The sequence below is a fragment of the Pan paniscus genome, chromosome X, assembly GCF_029289425.2.
Source record: "Pan paniscus chromosome X, NHGRI_mPanPan1-v2.0_pri, whole genome shotgun sequence".
In the NCBI taxonomy this organism is placed as follows: Eukaryota; Metazoa; Chordata; class Mammalia; order Primates; family Hominidae; genus Pan; species Pan paniscus.
Window position 1 is genome coordinate 128,518,043 of NC_073272.2, and position 13,658 is coordinate 128,531,700.

A 13,658-nucleotide genomic window follows, 5' to 3' on the forward strand; every position below is an offset into this window, starting at 1 on the left:
ATAACCAGGTTGGTCCACACCCACTTCCTTGGCCCTTCTCATTTTCCCTGGGTCATTCAAATACCCACTCAGCAGGGGCAGACAACACAAAAAAGCTCCTGCATTCCCCGCTCCTGTTGTTTAATTGTTAGATTCTAAAACCACTCACGACCGGATGCAGTGGCTCAAGCCTGAAATCCCAGCACTTTGGGAGGCCGAGGTGGGCAGATCACCTAAGGTCAGGAGTTTGAGACCAGCCTGGCTAACATGGCAAAACCCTGTCTCTAATAAAAAATAAATAAAACATCAGCCAGACGTGTTGGTGCACGCTTGTAGTCCCAGCTACTCGCGAGGCTGAGGCAGGAGAATTGCTTGAACCCGGGAGGTGGAGGTTGCAATGAGCAGAAATCATGCCACTGCACTCCATCCTGGGCGACAGAGCAAGATTCCGTCTCAAAAATAATATAAATAAATAAAAATAAAAAATAAAACCACTCAGAAAAGAAGCTATTAATGCTCTATCATAATCAGCTAACAGTCTCTGCAGTCACTGCATTTACCAATCAGGCTCAGCTCTGCACTCTTACTGTCATCTTCTTTTCCAGGTAGACTTTTCAACCACAGATTATTAGAGGGCCTACTATGTGCCAGTGATATATAGATGTATTTATCTACAGTGATACACGGGTAAGTAAGACATGGACCTTACCCTCAAAGAGTTTACAACTAAACAAAGAAGACATACGTACCTTACCATATCATGAGGCAAAATAGAAGCAGGGGCACAGTGATGTACAAGTGCCTGGAATCTGGAAAAATTAAGGCCAGGGGGAGTTATAATGAAAAATACTAGCTGATGTTTACTGAACATTTACCATGTGTCACACTCCACAATAAACCTTTCATATAAATCACTTCATTTAATCTTCCCAACCAAATATAATACGTAGCATCTTCCCCACTTCACAGCTAAAATGATAGAGATATAAAGAGATTAAATAATTTATCCCAAATTATACAGCTAAATGTTGGAATGGGGGTCTGCTATCATGTGAATATTTATGTTCCCCCAAAATTCATATGTTGAAATCTAATCCCTAAGGTGTTGACATTAAAAGATGGGGCCTTTGGGAGGTGATAAAGTTGTATGGATGGAGTTCTCATGACTGGGATTAGTGCCTTTATAATAGAGGCCCATGGGAGCTTGTTTGCCCTTTTCCTACCACGTGATGACACAGAAAAAGGCACCATCTAAAAACCAGAAAACAGACACTGAACCTGTCAGCATCTTGGCCTTGGACTTTTCAATCTCCAGAACTGTGAGAAATAAATGTCTGTTCTTCATAAATTACCCAGTGTGTGGTATTTTGTTATATTAACCTGAATGGACTAAGACAGGGTCTATCCCAGTCTTTCTTATTTCAGAACCAAAGGCAGAGTTCAGGGGAAGCTGAAATGAGGTACCATACTCTTATAAGGATGTGGAGATAATTGTATTAATTTAAGGGCTACTAACAGAATTTATTCATTCATTCTTTCAACATGACCCAAGTATTGTTTTAGAATAGTGAAGAAAACAGATGAAATTCCCTGTCTTCACGAAGTTATATTGTAATGAAAGGTAAGTCCTTTTAGGGAGAAAACTGCATATATTGGGACAAATACTTTAATAAATGCTTGCAGCAGAAGGTAGTAAAGCCCCTCTGATGATGACCAGCAGTGACACCCCTGTAGTCTGACAAAGTTAAGTTTATTAACTTCCTAAAGCAAGGGAAACTGCACATCAGAGGAAGCACAGGGCAACTCATGAAACGAATGAAGTGATAGGGATATTTGAGATTGGGAAGAAGAGAAGAGGGGAGGTAAAATTTAAATGAAGCAGCATTTTGATAGTCTCAGGGTAGAACAGGGATATGCATAAAGGCATCAGCATCAGGCCTTGGCTCAGAAGTAGACCCAGCCTGAGATACTTGAGAGCAAGGCTTTTTGGCTCTATGTTCATTTGTTAATTAACAAAAAGAATCTGAGTTTATTTTTACAGGTTCAAAAAGTTCATTCCCCCAACTCTAATGACCTTAGTGTTAAGTGGCAACAAGGCCACATAAAAGTAAGGAGGCTGCTCTATCAATGTAAAAGGAAAAGAATTTAGCATTCTCAGGGCAAGCTGAGAGGCAGGGGTGAGGAGCTGTGATGGGAAGGGCACAGTCAGAGTGAGATGCACGAAGCCTGGTGGCAAGGGGAGGGGTAATGTGACTGGGGAAAGTCTACTGAGCTCATGGATGGATTGCGAGTGAGAGCAGTAGTAGGAGTGAGAGAGAGAGAAAAAGAGATAATGAACGAGAGAGAGAATCAGACAGAGAGACAAAGGCTATGTTTCACACAAATATAGTGTGGGACAGGGACAGCATGAGTGCCCGGGAAGTATGAGGCTCCTCTGGAAGTTAACAGAAGTTTTTGGAATGTGTTTGAACTTCCACAGGCCATGAAATAATTTCACATCATAGATCACAAGAGCAGGAAAACTTCAAGCTAATTTAAAATATATACGACACAGGGCAAGTCAAAGAAGTCTCACTTCAACCTACAAATAATAAATTTGCAGAACAAATTCCCTCAAGAAATAGACACCTGGATTCAAGTTCTACCTCTATTAGTCAACAACTGACAGATTCAGAAACAGGCAAACAGAAGTCACAATGACCATGGAATAAGCAGTTGAGACAAGCAAGATATTAAAAATGTAAGAAAGCCAAGCTGGTTAAGACAGCACTATTTCCATGTACGTACTTCTTCCTCAAGAAGCAGGTGGTTCCATGGGGCCCCTGTGGCCTCACTCTAAAGGTGAAGGTAGGACAATCAGTTACATCTGGCTAATGGAAATCAAGTGTCCACTGTTGTGTTATGCCGATAATGTAGAGAGTGAGCTAAGACTACAGGCAGGCGGGGCCACCCATGTGCAGTGAGACAAAGATAATTGTAAACTTAACTGTCTAAAATACAATTTAATATCTTGGCATCTTAAGAATATACAACTTTAGCATTATTGGCTGAGCCATTAAAAGTCACCATGTGAATCCAGAGTTATGGTCCTGAGCAAGGAATCACAACTGGAAAGGAGTCAGACTTCAAGACTTAGTGAGGCAAATCTGTCCTTTAGGGATATTTTATTTATCCCACACGGTGACCTTAAAATGTTCTTAAGCTAACTTTTCACAAGTTAAAAAATGGGAGCCATCATGTTATTTGAAAAATCAAGTTACCTGCTTCTTTTGAAGAATCAGAAGATCTAACAAGATTTGGCCCATATTCCCATGTGACAAAAAGCAGCTGCAGTGGATGATAAGTGCATTCTCTGTTTCCCTGGAGTCCCTACAACTCCTGATTGTCTCATACCCAGCCAGTTTCACTGATTTCTATTACTTGGCAGACTCCTGGAGGGGTTTGTAATTCCTGACTAAAGTACCAACGTTCATAGCACTTTGCTGAAAAAAAGATGAATATATCCCATTTGTTCACTCATATTCTTAAAAAGTGGTTTGGGGGATTTTGTCCAGAATATAATATTACACTTTAGTAAGGTTCTTTTTTTCTAGGCTGTGTGAAGGGTCATGCTTCCCCTCACTCCAGATTTCCTTCTTCATTCACTGTATGGTCAGTGTGGTGTCTTCTGTTTGGTTATCAATGTTTGTTTGTGAAGAAGGACAGTGTGACCTCTCGGGCAGGAGGACCCTTACAGTGAAGAAAGCCGTTAGCAAATCAATCCTAAAGTGATTTATTTCCAAGCAATAGATAGCAAGGAGGCAGTGTATATATATCATTTGGACAAGGCCTTAATAAAGATAAATTCGGAGTTTGAGTTCCTCTAAGGAAGTGGCTTTAACTTCTGACATATGCCAAAATGCACTTCACAACTAATTAGGTGGTATTCACATATGCCTTGCAAGTGAGTATAGTTAGGCACTTGGATAAGAGTGATGCATTTGTCTACATTTAGATGTGCCATTGATGGTCTGAAAAATCAGGGGACTTTGAGACCATGGAGCAACAGCAAGAGTTAAATTCAAGGAGATTCTCAAAGCCAATAATTAATGCATGCTCATTAAAAAATCTATGTCAAGACTGTTTTGCTGCAGCACAGAGGGCAAATAAACATTGAATGTCAGTCTTACCTTCATGTGATTAATAAAATCATGATTGCAGAATTCCATTTTTATTGTCTCATATATACATTTGTAGGATCCCTGCAGTCACACATACACACGCATACAAGTTGGGGTAAAGGACTAGGGCTGACTCAATCGTCCAAATGGTCTTAGCAACTAGTACTTTGAGCTCTCTGATTTGGAACTCAGGACCCAGACTAAAATAAGGCAAGCTAGGTGCCTAGGGCACAAAATTTAAGGAGGTGCTCACTTCCAGGGCATGCGTACGCAAGTTAGTGCCTCCTTAAATTTTGCTCCCTTGGGGCCTGCTTTGCCTCACCCTAGCTCTGTTGAGAATATTTTCATTCTTGAATTGTGATGCTAAAGTTCTCACTAAGGGAATAGGAAGGCCAAAAAATGTGGAATACCTACAAAATCAAGTGCAGACATGAGCAATAACAACTTACCGGACACACTGTGCAGATAATACCATAAACCCTTATATGTAGTCGACAGTAAGGAAAGAGAGGGGTCAGTATAAATTAATGGCATGTCTGAATATCCATTTCTCAATTCCAAAGCCTAGTAATGGAACTAAGGGCTAAAAAGAAACTGCCAAGTAAAGAGCCTACAGGTAAGAAGTGAAGGATCCCACTGTGAAGTTCTGTGGTTTGTGATTGGTGCATTAGTTGATTGTACCAGTGGGGCTAATAGAAACTAAAACTCATTTTTTCAACTAGGCTAAGAATCTGTAAAATCTTAATAATGTGATTAATTTGCTTGTGAAACCTTTTACATACAGAGTCCAAAAGGGAAACCTCAGCTCTGTCTCATTTACGACAAAGTCCAAGTACAAAATAGTTCCAGTTAGGAGTTCCATCACGCAGGCAGGTGTGAGGCAGGAGACCTCAGGTCTTCTTACTTTGCTTCATAAGACTTAGGCTAGATTACAAACTAGCCTCTGTTTTAAACCCTAACCCACTTTATCTTCTCTTCCTTCTTCCACCCTAATCTCCAAGGCCAACACATGACTACGTATGTTAGGACTGAGAAAAGAACAGGCTAAAATGGTGCCAACTTGAGTCATTATTATCCAGCTTTAATTGGTACCCAACTTGAGACTTTCCAGATAGAAGATCACTGAGTGTTTCCAGGTGGGGAAAAAAAAAAGCCACCTCGTCAACAAAATTGATAAAATTGGCTTATGAAGCTCTGTGGACATAAAGTCACGCTTGTTAAGCAGAGAAGCTCTCTGGTAATGAATTCCAAACATAGGGATTAGCATTTCCTTTGAAATAGTTACAGCACATGGAAAAAAAAGTCCTCAATAAAATGTGGTTTCCATTTCCCGAATTCCACTTAGCTCAGCTCTCTGGCTGGTGTTCCCTTAGTTTGGCTGGGCTATGTAGGAGTGGAGTTTTCAACACACAATTTTCAAATGAGTAATTGCACTAAGCATAGTCCAGAAACTAACATAAGTAGTGTTGCCCTTCAAAAGCTTATGTTCAACATTCTAAATTAGTTGAAGCCACTCATCAATTATTCAAATATTTATTAACTACATCTAAGTGTTCATGCTCTATTCTTAGTGCTGTAGGGAGGCAGGGTGAGAGTGACAGATCCAGGTTCTGCTATGGGAGTTAACTGTCTAGTAAGGAGGTTAAGTTATGCACATGAATAGCTAATATGAAGTAGAAAAAATTACATTCCACAAGAGAGAAACAGACAATGGGCTGGAACACTCAAAGTGCATTCTTCAGACCAGTGCATAAGTATCACTTCAGAGCTCATTAGAAATGGAGAATCTCAATTCCCAACACCGACTGACTGATTCAGCCTCTGTAGTTTAACAAGATCCACGGGTGATTCTTGTACACATTAGTTTCAGAAGCCCTCAACTAGAATAGATCAGAGGAAGGAGAAATTGCTTCCAGCTGAGGGGCTCAGAAAAGCCTAAAGAAGGAAGATGGCATGTGAGCCAGATTTCAAAGTGTCATAAACTTGGTTGACCACCAAAATTTTTTCTCTGCTTCTTCCATACATATAGGTAGACTACATTTCCTAGCTCCCCCCCTCACAGTTATGTATGAATGTGCCTACTTCCAGACCCAGACCCTAAGAGAGTGTACATGTCTTATTCACCCTTTCCTTTTCCTCTAGCTTGAACGTGAATGAGGTGGGCCACTCTTCATCATTCAGATTAGGATGACACTCTAGGGGATGGTAGAGCAATAACTTTTTGACCTGACAACTTATAAGGAGGCTATGATCCTGAATGACCACACGAAGCAGAGTCATTGCATTCTGAAACACAACAGAGCTGTTACACGAGAGAAAAAAAAAATGAAGTTCTGAATTTTTAAGCCACTCTACTCTACGGTCTCTTTTTTATAAGGGCCTATGGTTACTGTAACAAATGCAGACATATAAAATGTCCATACAAAGAGATGGTGAGAAAGGTGTTGCTCATTAAGGGAGAAGCATATGTAGACAACAGGTATGTGCCAATGCTTATGGAGCATTTGAGGAATCACAATCATTTGACTGAAACATATGGTATATGAAGTTGTAAAAGCAAATAGAATTAGAAAGGTAAGTTGAAAATTAGATTATGGGTGATGTGGCACTCCAGGCCACTGGTGACAGGGAGCTACTGAAGATCTAACATGGGAATGACACAATGTTTGGGGGAAAACATTCTGGCAATAGTGTGTGTAATGTGTTGAAGTGGGGAGAGAAGAGGTGTAGAAAGTCCAGTTAAGCTTTTGCAATAGTCCAGCTGAAGAATGGCAAGAAGAACCTCAATGAGGTGATTCTGGTAGAAATATAGGGATAAAAGTGTTCATATTTTCAATTTAGGTACTTCTCCAATAAAATCTAATAAGGAGCTTTGAGCTTTCAGAGGCAGAACCAACAACCGGGTATCTATTGTAGACTATAATTAGTTACTCCAATTCCACAGAAATACAGTAAACCACCACAGATCTTTGAACGTAGACGTAGGCAACAAAAGAAAAAATATATACGAATATGGGGAAAGTTTCATAACCAGAAAAAGCTAATTATTATGTGGCAATGTATCAAATATATTTCTCTTCATTTATATTTCTAGAAGTTAAACTAAAAGTGACTTTTTTGTGAAATATTATCTTCCAGAGCTCCTCTCACTTCTAAGCTAAAGTTTTCTCTTTGACTAATTGTCTACAGTAAACACCTAACATCTGACCTTAGTTTCTTTACCTCAGACTCTATTATACCCCTAGAGGCATTGGAATCATTTCAATACACACTTCATTAGAGCCAGAGTTAGAGTTGTTAACATTTTAAATTTAAAAATACTTGTGTAATTTTGCTTTTACGAAAGTGTATATATTTATGTATGGGGTATGCCCTAAAGCATGGCTCAGCCATACTAGAAAATAAGTAAGCTTCATGACAAAGCTGGTACTGGTTACAATTCCAGGATTGTAATGGGATCCAAATGAAGCACTCCTGAGGGTGTGAGCACACAAATATTGAACTTGAAAATTACAGGCTTTCAAGAGTGTAGAGAGTGTACTAATGAAGTTGATTGAAATCAATTACCCTTCTGAAAATTGGGAGGTATACAGAGAACAATTAGGAAGACTCCAATCCATATTCATTAATATAGAGTGGGTCCCCAAATGACAGAGATAGCTGCTGTGATTAACAAAGAGGTTTTAAAAAAAGACAGCCTCATAAAAGAAATAGACGTGGGAAAGACTTCCAGTGCACAATGGACAGTAACATACTTATATTAGAAAGAAGTTGCAATCTAATTCACGATTAAATGTATTTCTTAGTAATAGAAGTAGAATGAGGGAATTCAATTCAAGTGTGCTACCCAACACACAAGAGAAAATGAAGAAGACTTTTTTTGCTCCCGCCCATGGCCTATTTGATAACTTGATAATTGTCTTGGTCCATTCAAGCTGCTATAACAAAATACCATAGACTCAGTGGCTTATAAATAACAGAAATTTATTTCTCACAATTCTGGAGGCTGAGGAGTACAAGATCAAGGCAGACTTTGCATCTGGTGAGGGCCCACTTTCTGGCTCATAGATGGTGCCTCTTATTATATCCTCACATAGTAAAAGACACAAGGCAGCTCTCTGGGGTCTCTTTTGTTTAGGCATGACACTTACTCATGAGGGCTCTGCCTTCATGACTTAAACACCTCCTGAAGCCCCCACTTTCTAATACCACTACATTGGAAGTTAGTGTTTCAACTTATGAATTCTAAGGGGGAACACAAACATTCAGACCATAGTAGTAATATAACATGTAATAAGTCAGGGCCTAAACATAGGAGAGGAAGAAGGCAGCTGCCTGTCAGGAGATCCCTAGCCAGAAAGCTCTCCCCTGCTGGGCTGCGTTGTACAAACAGTCTCAGAATTCATCTTAGCCCTTAAGAAATGAATTCAGGTTCTAATCAAAGGCCTACCACCTATTTGCTGAGGTTTCTTGAGGAAATCATCAACCTTTCTGTAAAACGTTGATGACAATACTTTATTCTGTAAAATGTTGATGATAATACTTTGTTCTACCAACCTCACAAAGTTGTTTATAATCAAATATGACTGCATATGTGAAAGGTGATCATTCCTGCAGAATATAATGAATTTTTATTGTTTTACTTCCTTGTTCACAGTGACAGCTTACTATGTTCTAGGCACAGTGCTAAGCATTTTATCTTCATTAATGACTTACTCTTCACAACTACTCTATGGAAATGGGTTCTATTATTATCCCATTGTACAGGTAAGTAAACTGAGTCTCACAGAGTTTAACATGCCCATGGTCACACGGCTAGTAAATGGCAAAGCCACAATATGAGGCCAAGCAGTTTGATTTCAGAGCCCATATTCTATACCACTGCACTCTACTGACTCCTGACATTAATATCTGACATGTTAATATCTGCAATTTACAGGTTACAGTGTACTTTCATATACGTACTCATTCGATCAGTACCCCAATCCTGTGAGGTAGGGAAATTATCTCCAGTTGCTTGGAGAGGAAACCAGATTCAGAGGGAATTACTTAACCAAGGCTGAACAGCTAGTGTTAAGTGTTATTCCCAATATGCAAAAGCTGCTTTACCAATTTGTACTGTTTTCCTAAGTACATGGGGATCAGTAAATGTTCTCTTGGTTAGCTGGCATAAGAATTCTATTCCCTGGGGAAAATATATGTTTATGTGTGTATATATACACATACACATGTACAGATTTTTTTATTAATAGGAGACAAGGTATACAAATTTATTTAATGTGTGTACACAAGAACTTTCAGAATGAAGACCCAACTTCCTAGTAAGATACAGAAGCTTATATACTATAAATGCCCAACAGGTTCTTCCTGCCCACTGCAGAAACAAAACCAATTCACTGAGATTATGGCACTGCAGTAAAGAAAGAGTTAATTAATACAGGCTAGCCATGTGGAAGATGGAGTTATTACTCAAATCAGTCTCTTTGAAGACTCAGAGGTTAGGGTTCTTCAAGGATACTTTGGTAGACAGGGGACTAGGGAATGGGTACTGCTGACTGGTTGCAGATGCAATCATAGGGGTGTAGAAAATGGTCTTCACATTCTTTTACAGAAATGAATGCACTGAGTCAGCCTCTGGGTTGAGAGAGCTGAGCACAGGACAAGCTGAGTCATGAGTCACAACTCCCAGTGGAGTCAGTCAGTTACCAGAATGCAAATATTTGAAACACATCTCAAAAGACCAATCTTAGCTCTACAATAGTTATGTTATCTATAGGAGCAATTGGGGACATCACAAATCATGTGACATCTGGCAACATGACCCTTGAGCAGTAAGGCATTACAAAAACTATGCCTACATTTTAGCATAATTCCAGCCCCTCCCATAATCCTAACTTGTGGCCTTTCATTAGTCAAAGGCAGTTTAAGCCCCTAAACAAGAAGGCAAGCAGTTTTAAGAATAGACTGTTATCATCCTTGCTTGGAAGTTAAACTATAAGCTCCTCCCATGGTTAGCTTGGCCTACACCCAGGAATGAGTGAGCATAGCCAGCCTGTGAGGCTAGAAGCAAGATGGAGTCAGCCATGCTAGATTTCCCTCACTGTCAATAATCTTTGCAAAGGTGGATGCAATACCACTTCAAGGTTATAGAAAGAATGGGGGTTTGAATCCTGGTAAAACAGATTATGGGATGGGGGAGAAGAGGAATTCTGTTGAGGGGATTACCAAGGAGAATGAATGGATATGGGAACTTGTAAATACTTCTCTTTGGAATTTAAATGATCTTTGGAGATAGACATTATACTTGTAAAAGTGTCTGTTCAGGTGTAGTTATATGTTGGTCTTCTTTTCTGCAATAGATAAAGAGATAACAGGAAATGGAAGAAAAAAAAACAATTGTTCTCCTTGGTGGGTCTGGATCTTAGGCAGATAAAGGAATTTCAGCTTCTTTGGGAGAGACAGTCGGGGAAGAGGGAAGGTCAGAGAGAGCTTCAACCTTCTTCATCTCAGAGTGTGCGTGTGTGTGTATATATATATGTGTGTGTGTATTTATATATATGTTTATATATATACGTTTCTATATATATATTTCTATATATATGTTTCTATATATATATATATACACACACACACACATATTAATCTGATAAAGATCCATGGAATTTAGAAATAGCATGGCTCCTGAGGTGTAAGAGCACAAGACAACCATAGCTAAAGATTAAAGCCTAGGTCAAGTTCTAGTGAGTTGCCAGGATGGGGGCTCTAAGCATCCAAATGCATTTGCTAACTGACAATCCTAGAAACAGGTTGAAGATCTAAGCCATTTTTGATAAACTGTACCTCATAAGCCCTTCAAAGGTAAATCTATTGACAAGTATGATTCATTAGTATACTAAGCACAGCTTACAAAAGAACTCATCTGTGGAGCTTTTAACTGCAAAGAGTAATTTGTTTGAATGCAGAATTCAGTATCAGTCAATGAATGAAGGTCAGGATTAGGTGACTTCTCTTTAGCAGATTTCAAGTCAACCCTGAAACTCAGCCATCAGTGCATTTCCCATCACCACCCCCACTTTCTCTCAAAGGCAAATGAAGTACACATATAAGGCTGAGAAATAAGAGACTCTTGCTTGTGGTATGCTTTCATTCTCTTCCTGGCTCTCTGCTCTCTAGACACCCAGTGACCTCATGCTGCCTCCCATTGCTGTGTACCATCTGGTGATGCCCTCACTGCAGTATCTCATGTCTCTCACCTACACTTATCTATTCGAGTAACCTACGTGACCCCTTTCCTTCGGATATCATGTGGGATTGCAAGTGGCTCCGAGAAATTAATTAGTACTAATTTGTTAATGGCCGAAAATAAATTTTGTTGTTTAGACCCACACCTATCCCACTCTAGGTAATAGAAGGCAGCAAATTAAAGCTGGCCTAAAAATCCACCAGACTGAAAGACAGGACAACAGAATCCTAGCTCAACTTTTCTACAACTGGGCTGTGGGATTTATTCTCTTTGGGTGTCACTTTCTTAACCGTAATCAGAATTCGTTACCACAAATGGTAATCCATTTGTGGATTACCAGTACTCTCCTGCATGCCTCCACAGTCTATCCCTGCCTACCCCAAAGTGAAGAGGACTTATTTTGGAATTCGGTAGGTTTTTCTACAAAACAGGACTGACTCTACTTGTGTTTATACACAGCTCATTGCTCTCCAGAAGAGGCCCTCTCCTTTCCTTAATTGAACCTGACTCTATATTTTGAAGAATGGATGAAAAGAGAATGTTGGAAGCATTCTTAGAGTATTTTAACTTAAGGTTCAATATTACAGAGTTGTAAATGCCAAGATAAGACTTTGGAACTTGATTCTCCAGGACAACAGGGAATCATGGAAGTTTTCTGAGCAAAGGAGTGACAAACAAGGTTGTGTTGTGTTTATAATACTAAATAGTTAAATTATCACTCTGTGGAAAAAAATCAAAATATTTCTTTGCCATATTTTGACATGGTTGTTCAAAGGACCTGCAAACAGAAGTAGCCCTGCAAAGCTTTCTTTTGTGTGGAAGATTTGTACCTGTAGAGAATCTGCATTGATGAAGCCAGGTTTTCTCTGAGGCCTTCCCTTGTCCAGATCTAGGAATGATTAACTGAAAGTCTGACACCCTTAAAGGCCCAAAAGAAATATCTACCATCTATTCTTTCTGAGGGCTGCTACCTGTGAGGTTTCATCTACATAACAAGACCACCTTGCTAGCCAGGACTCCTCTTCTCCCACTCCCATAATCGATTTTGCCACAGGCTAAGCCCCCATTGTTTCTTTAACCTCAAGATGATATATAATCTTCTGTGCCCCATTGGGGTGTTGGGGTTATCACTCTGTGGTTCTTCCCCATGTGAATAAGTTTGTGTGCTGGAGAGAGAAATCAGCAAGATGATCCACTAGAGACACCAGGTGCTTGTCCCTCACCCCCCACAAGAAAGGACCAAGGCAATGAAAAAACAAATAATATTTAACTGGAGTGTCAAAAGAAGAGTGCTGCAGTGCAGATGCACCTTTGTTGACTAGAAATCCAGAAGAGCAGCATAGAAGCACCCAGCCTCTACAGCCCCTTCTTCCTCACCTGGATCAGATCTGCCTGGAGCCAGAAGGGACTTCCCATCATGGGGCAAAGGCAAGCAGAAGAACCCCACCAGCCTCCATTGCCTCACAAAAACCTATAGTCCTTACTACAGGAAAATCCCACAGATTTTTCACACCTACCCCCTGTGAACTTGAGACTAGACCCACTGCTGAAGTCTACTGTACCTCCCCAACACTAGGGCTCCATCTTCATTCCACTAAGCCCACACTGGTAGCTGAACACTACAACCCCAGCTGTGCAGAGCTTGGACCCAGGATCAGCTATGACCTTGCTCCTGCACAACAGGGAAACCAACTCCCACCATAGACACTTCCAGCCAGAGGAACAGTCTGGCATTCCCACCCAGTGCAAACCCACCCTTGAGCCAGCCAAACTGCTGCATTCCCTCCCTCATGCAGGAAAGGCCCTCAAGCCTCTGAACAGCTGACGCACTCCCAGAAGGTGGAGTAGCTACAGACCCACTCCCAAGGCCTGAGAAACAGACCCACCCCTTACAGACAAGCCCCTGGCCTGACCAATAGCCATGCAGCCCCTAATCAGGGCCTGAGAAAAGCTCCAGGGCCACCACTAGCAGATATACCCCCGTCCAATCAGCAGAGTGCCCATGCCTTGGGACTGAGAAACAGCCCCACGGGCCACCCTGGTGGGCAAGCCTCCAGGCAAGCCGAGCAGCCTTGTACTTGCATCCCGGACCTAAGAAGCAGCCCTACGGCCACCCCTAGCAGACATTTACCCATGCCAGCTGAGAAGCCATGGGACTGTATCCTGGGTCTGAGAAATATCCCTGTGGGCTGTCCCTGGCAGACACACCCCAGGTCAGCTGAGCAGCTGTGCGCCTGCATGCCAGGCCTGAGAAACAGCCCCATGAGCCACCCCAG

The 13,658-nt window shown here is 40.8% G+C and overlaps 1 long non-coding RNA gene across 8 annotated transcripts in view; it reads right to left on the reverse strand.

Annotated features, from left to right (window-relative positions):
- Positions 1-13,658, reverse strand: part of LOC134729764 (uncharacterized) — a 289,580-nt gene that overhangs the window by 234,657 nt on the left and 41,265 nt on the right. Inside the window, exon 4 of one of the 8 annotated variants that reach the window (XR_010111183.1) lies at positions 729-788. The exons of the other annotated variants lie outside the window; for them this stretch is intronic. This is a non-coding gene — a long non-coding RNA (uncharacterized LOC134729764). The remainder of the gene's footprint in view (positions 1-728; positions 789-13,658) is intronic. 8 annotated transcript variants of the gene reach the window in all.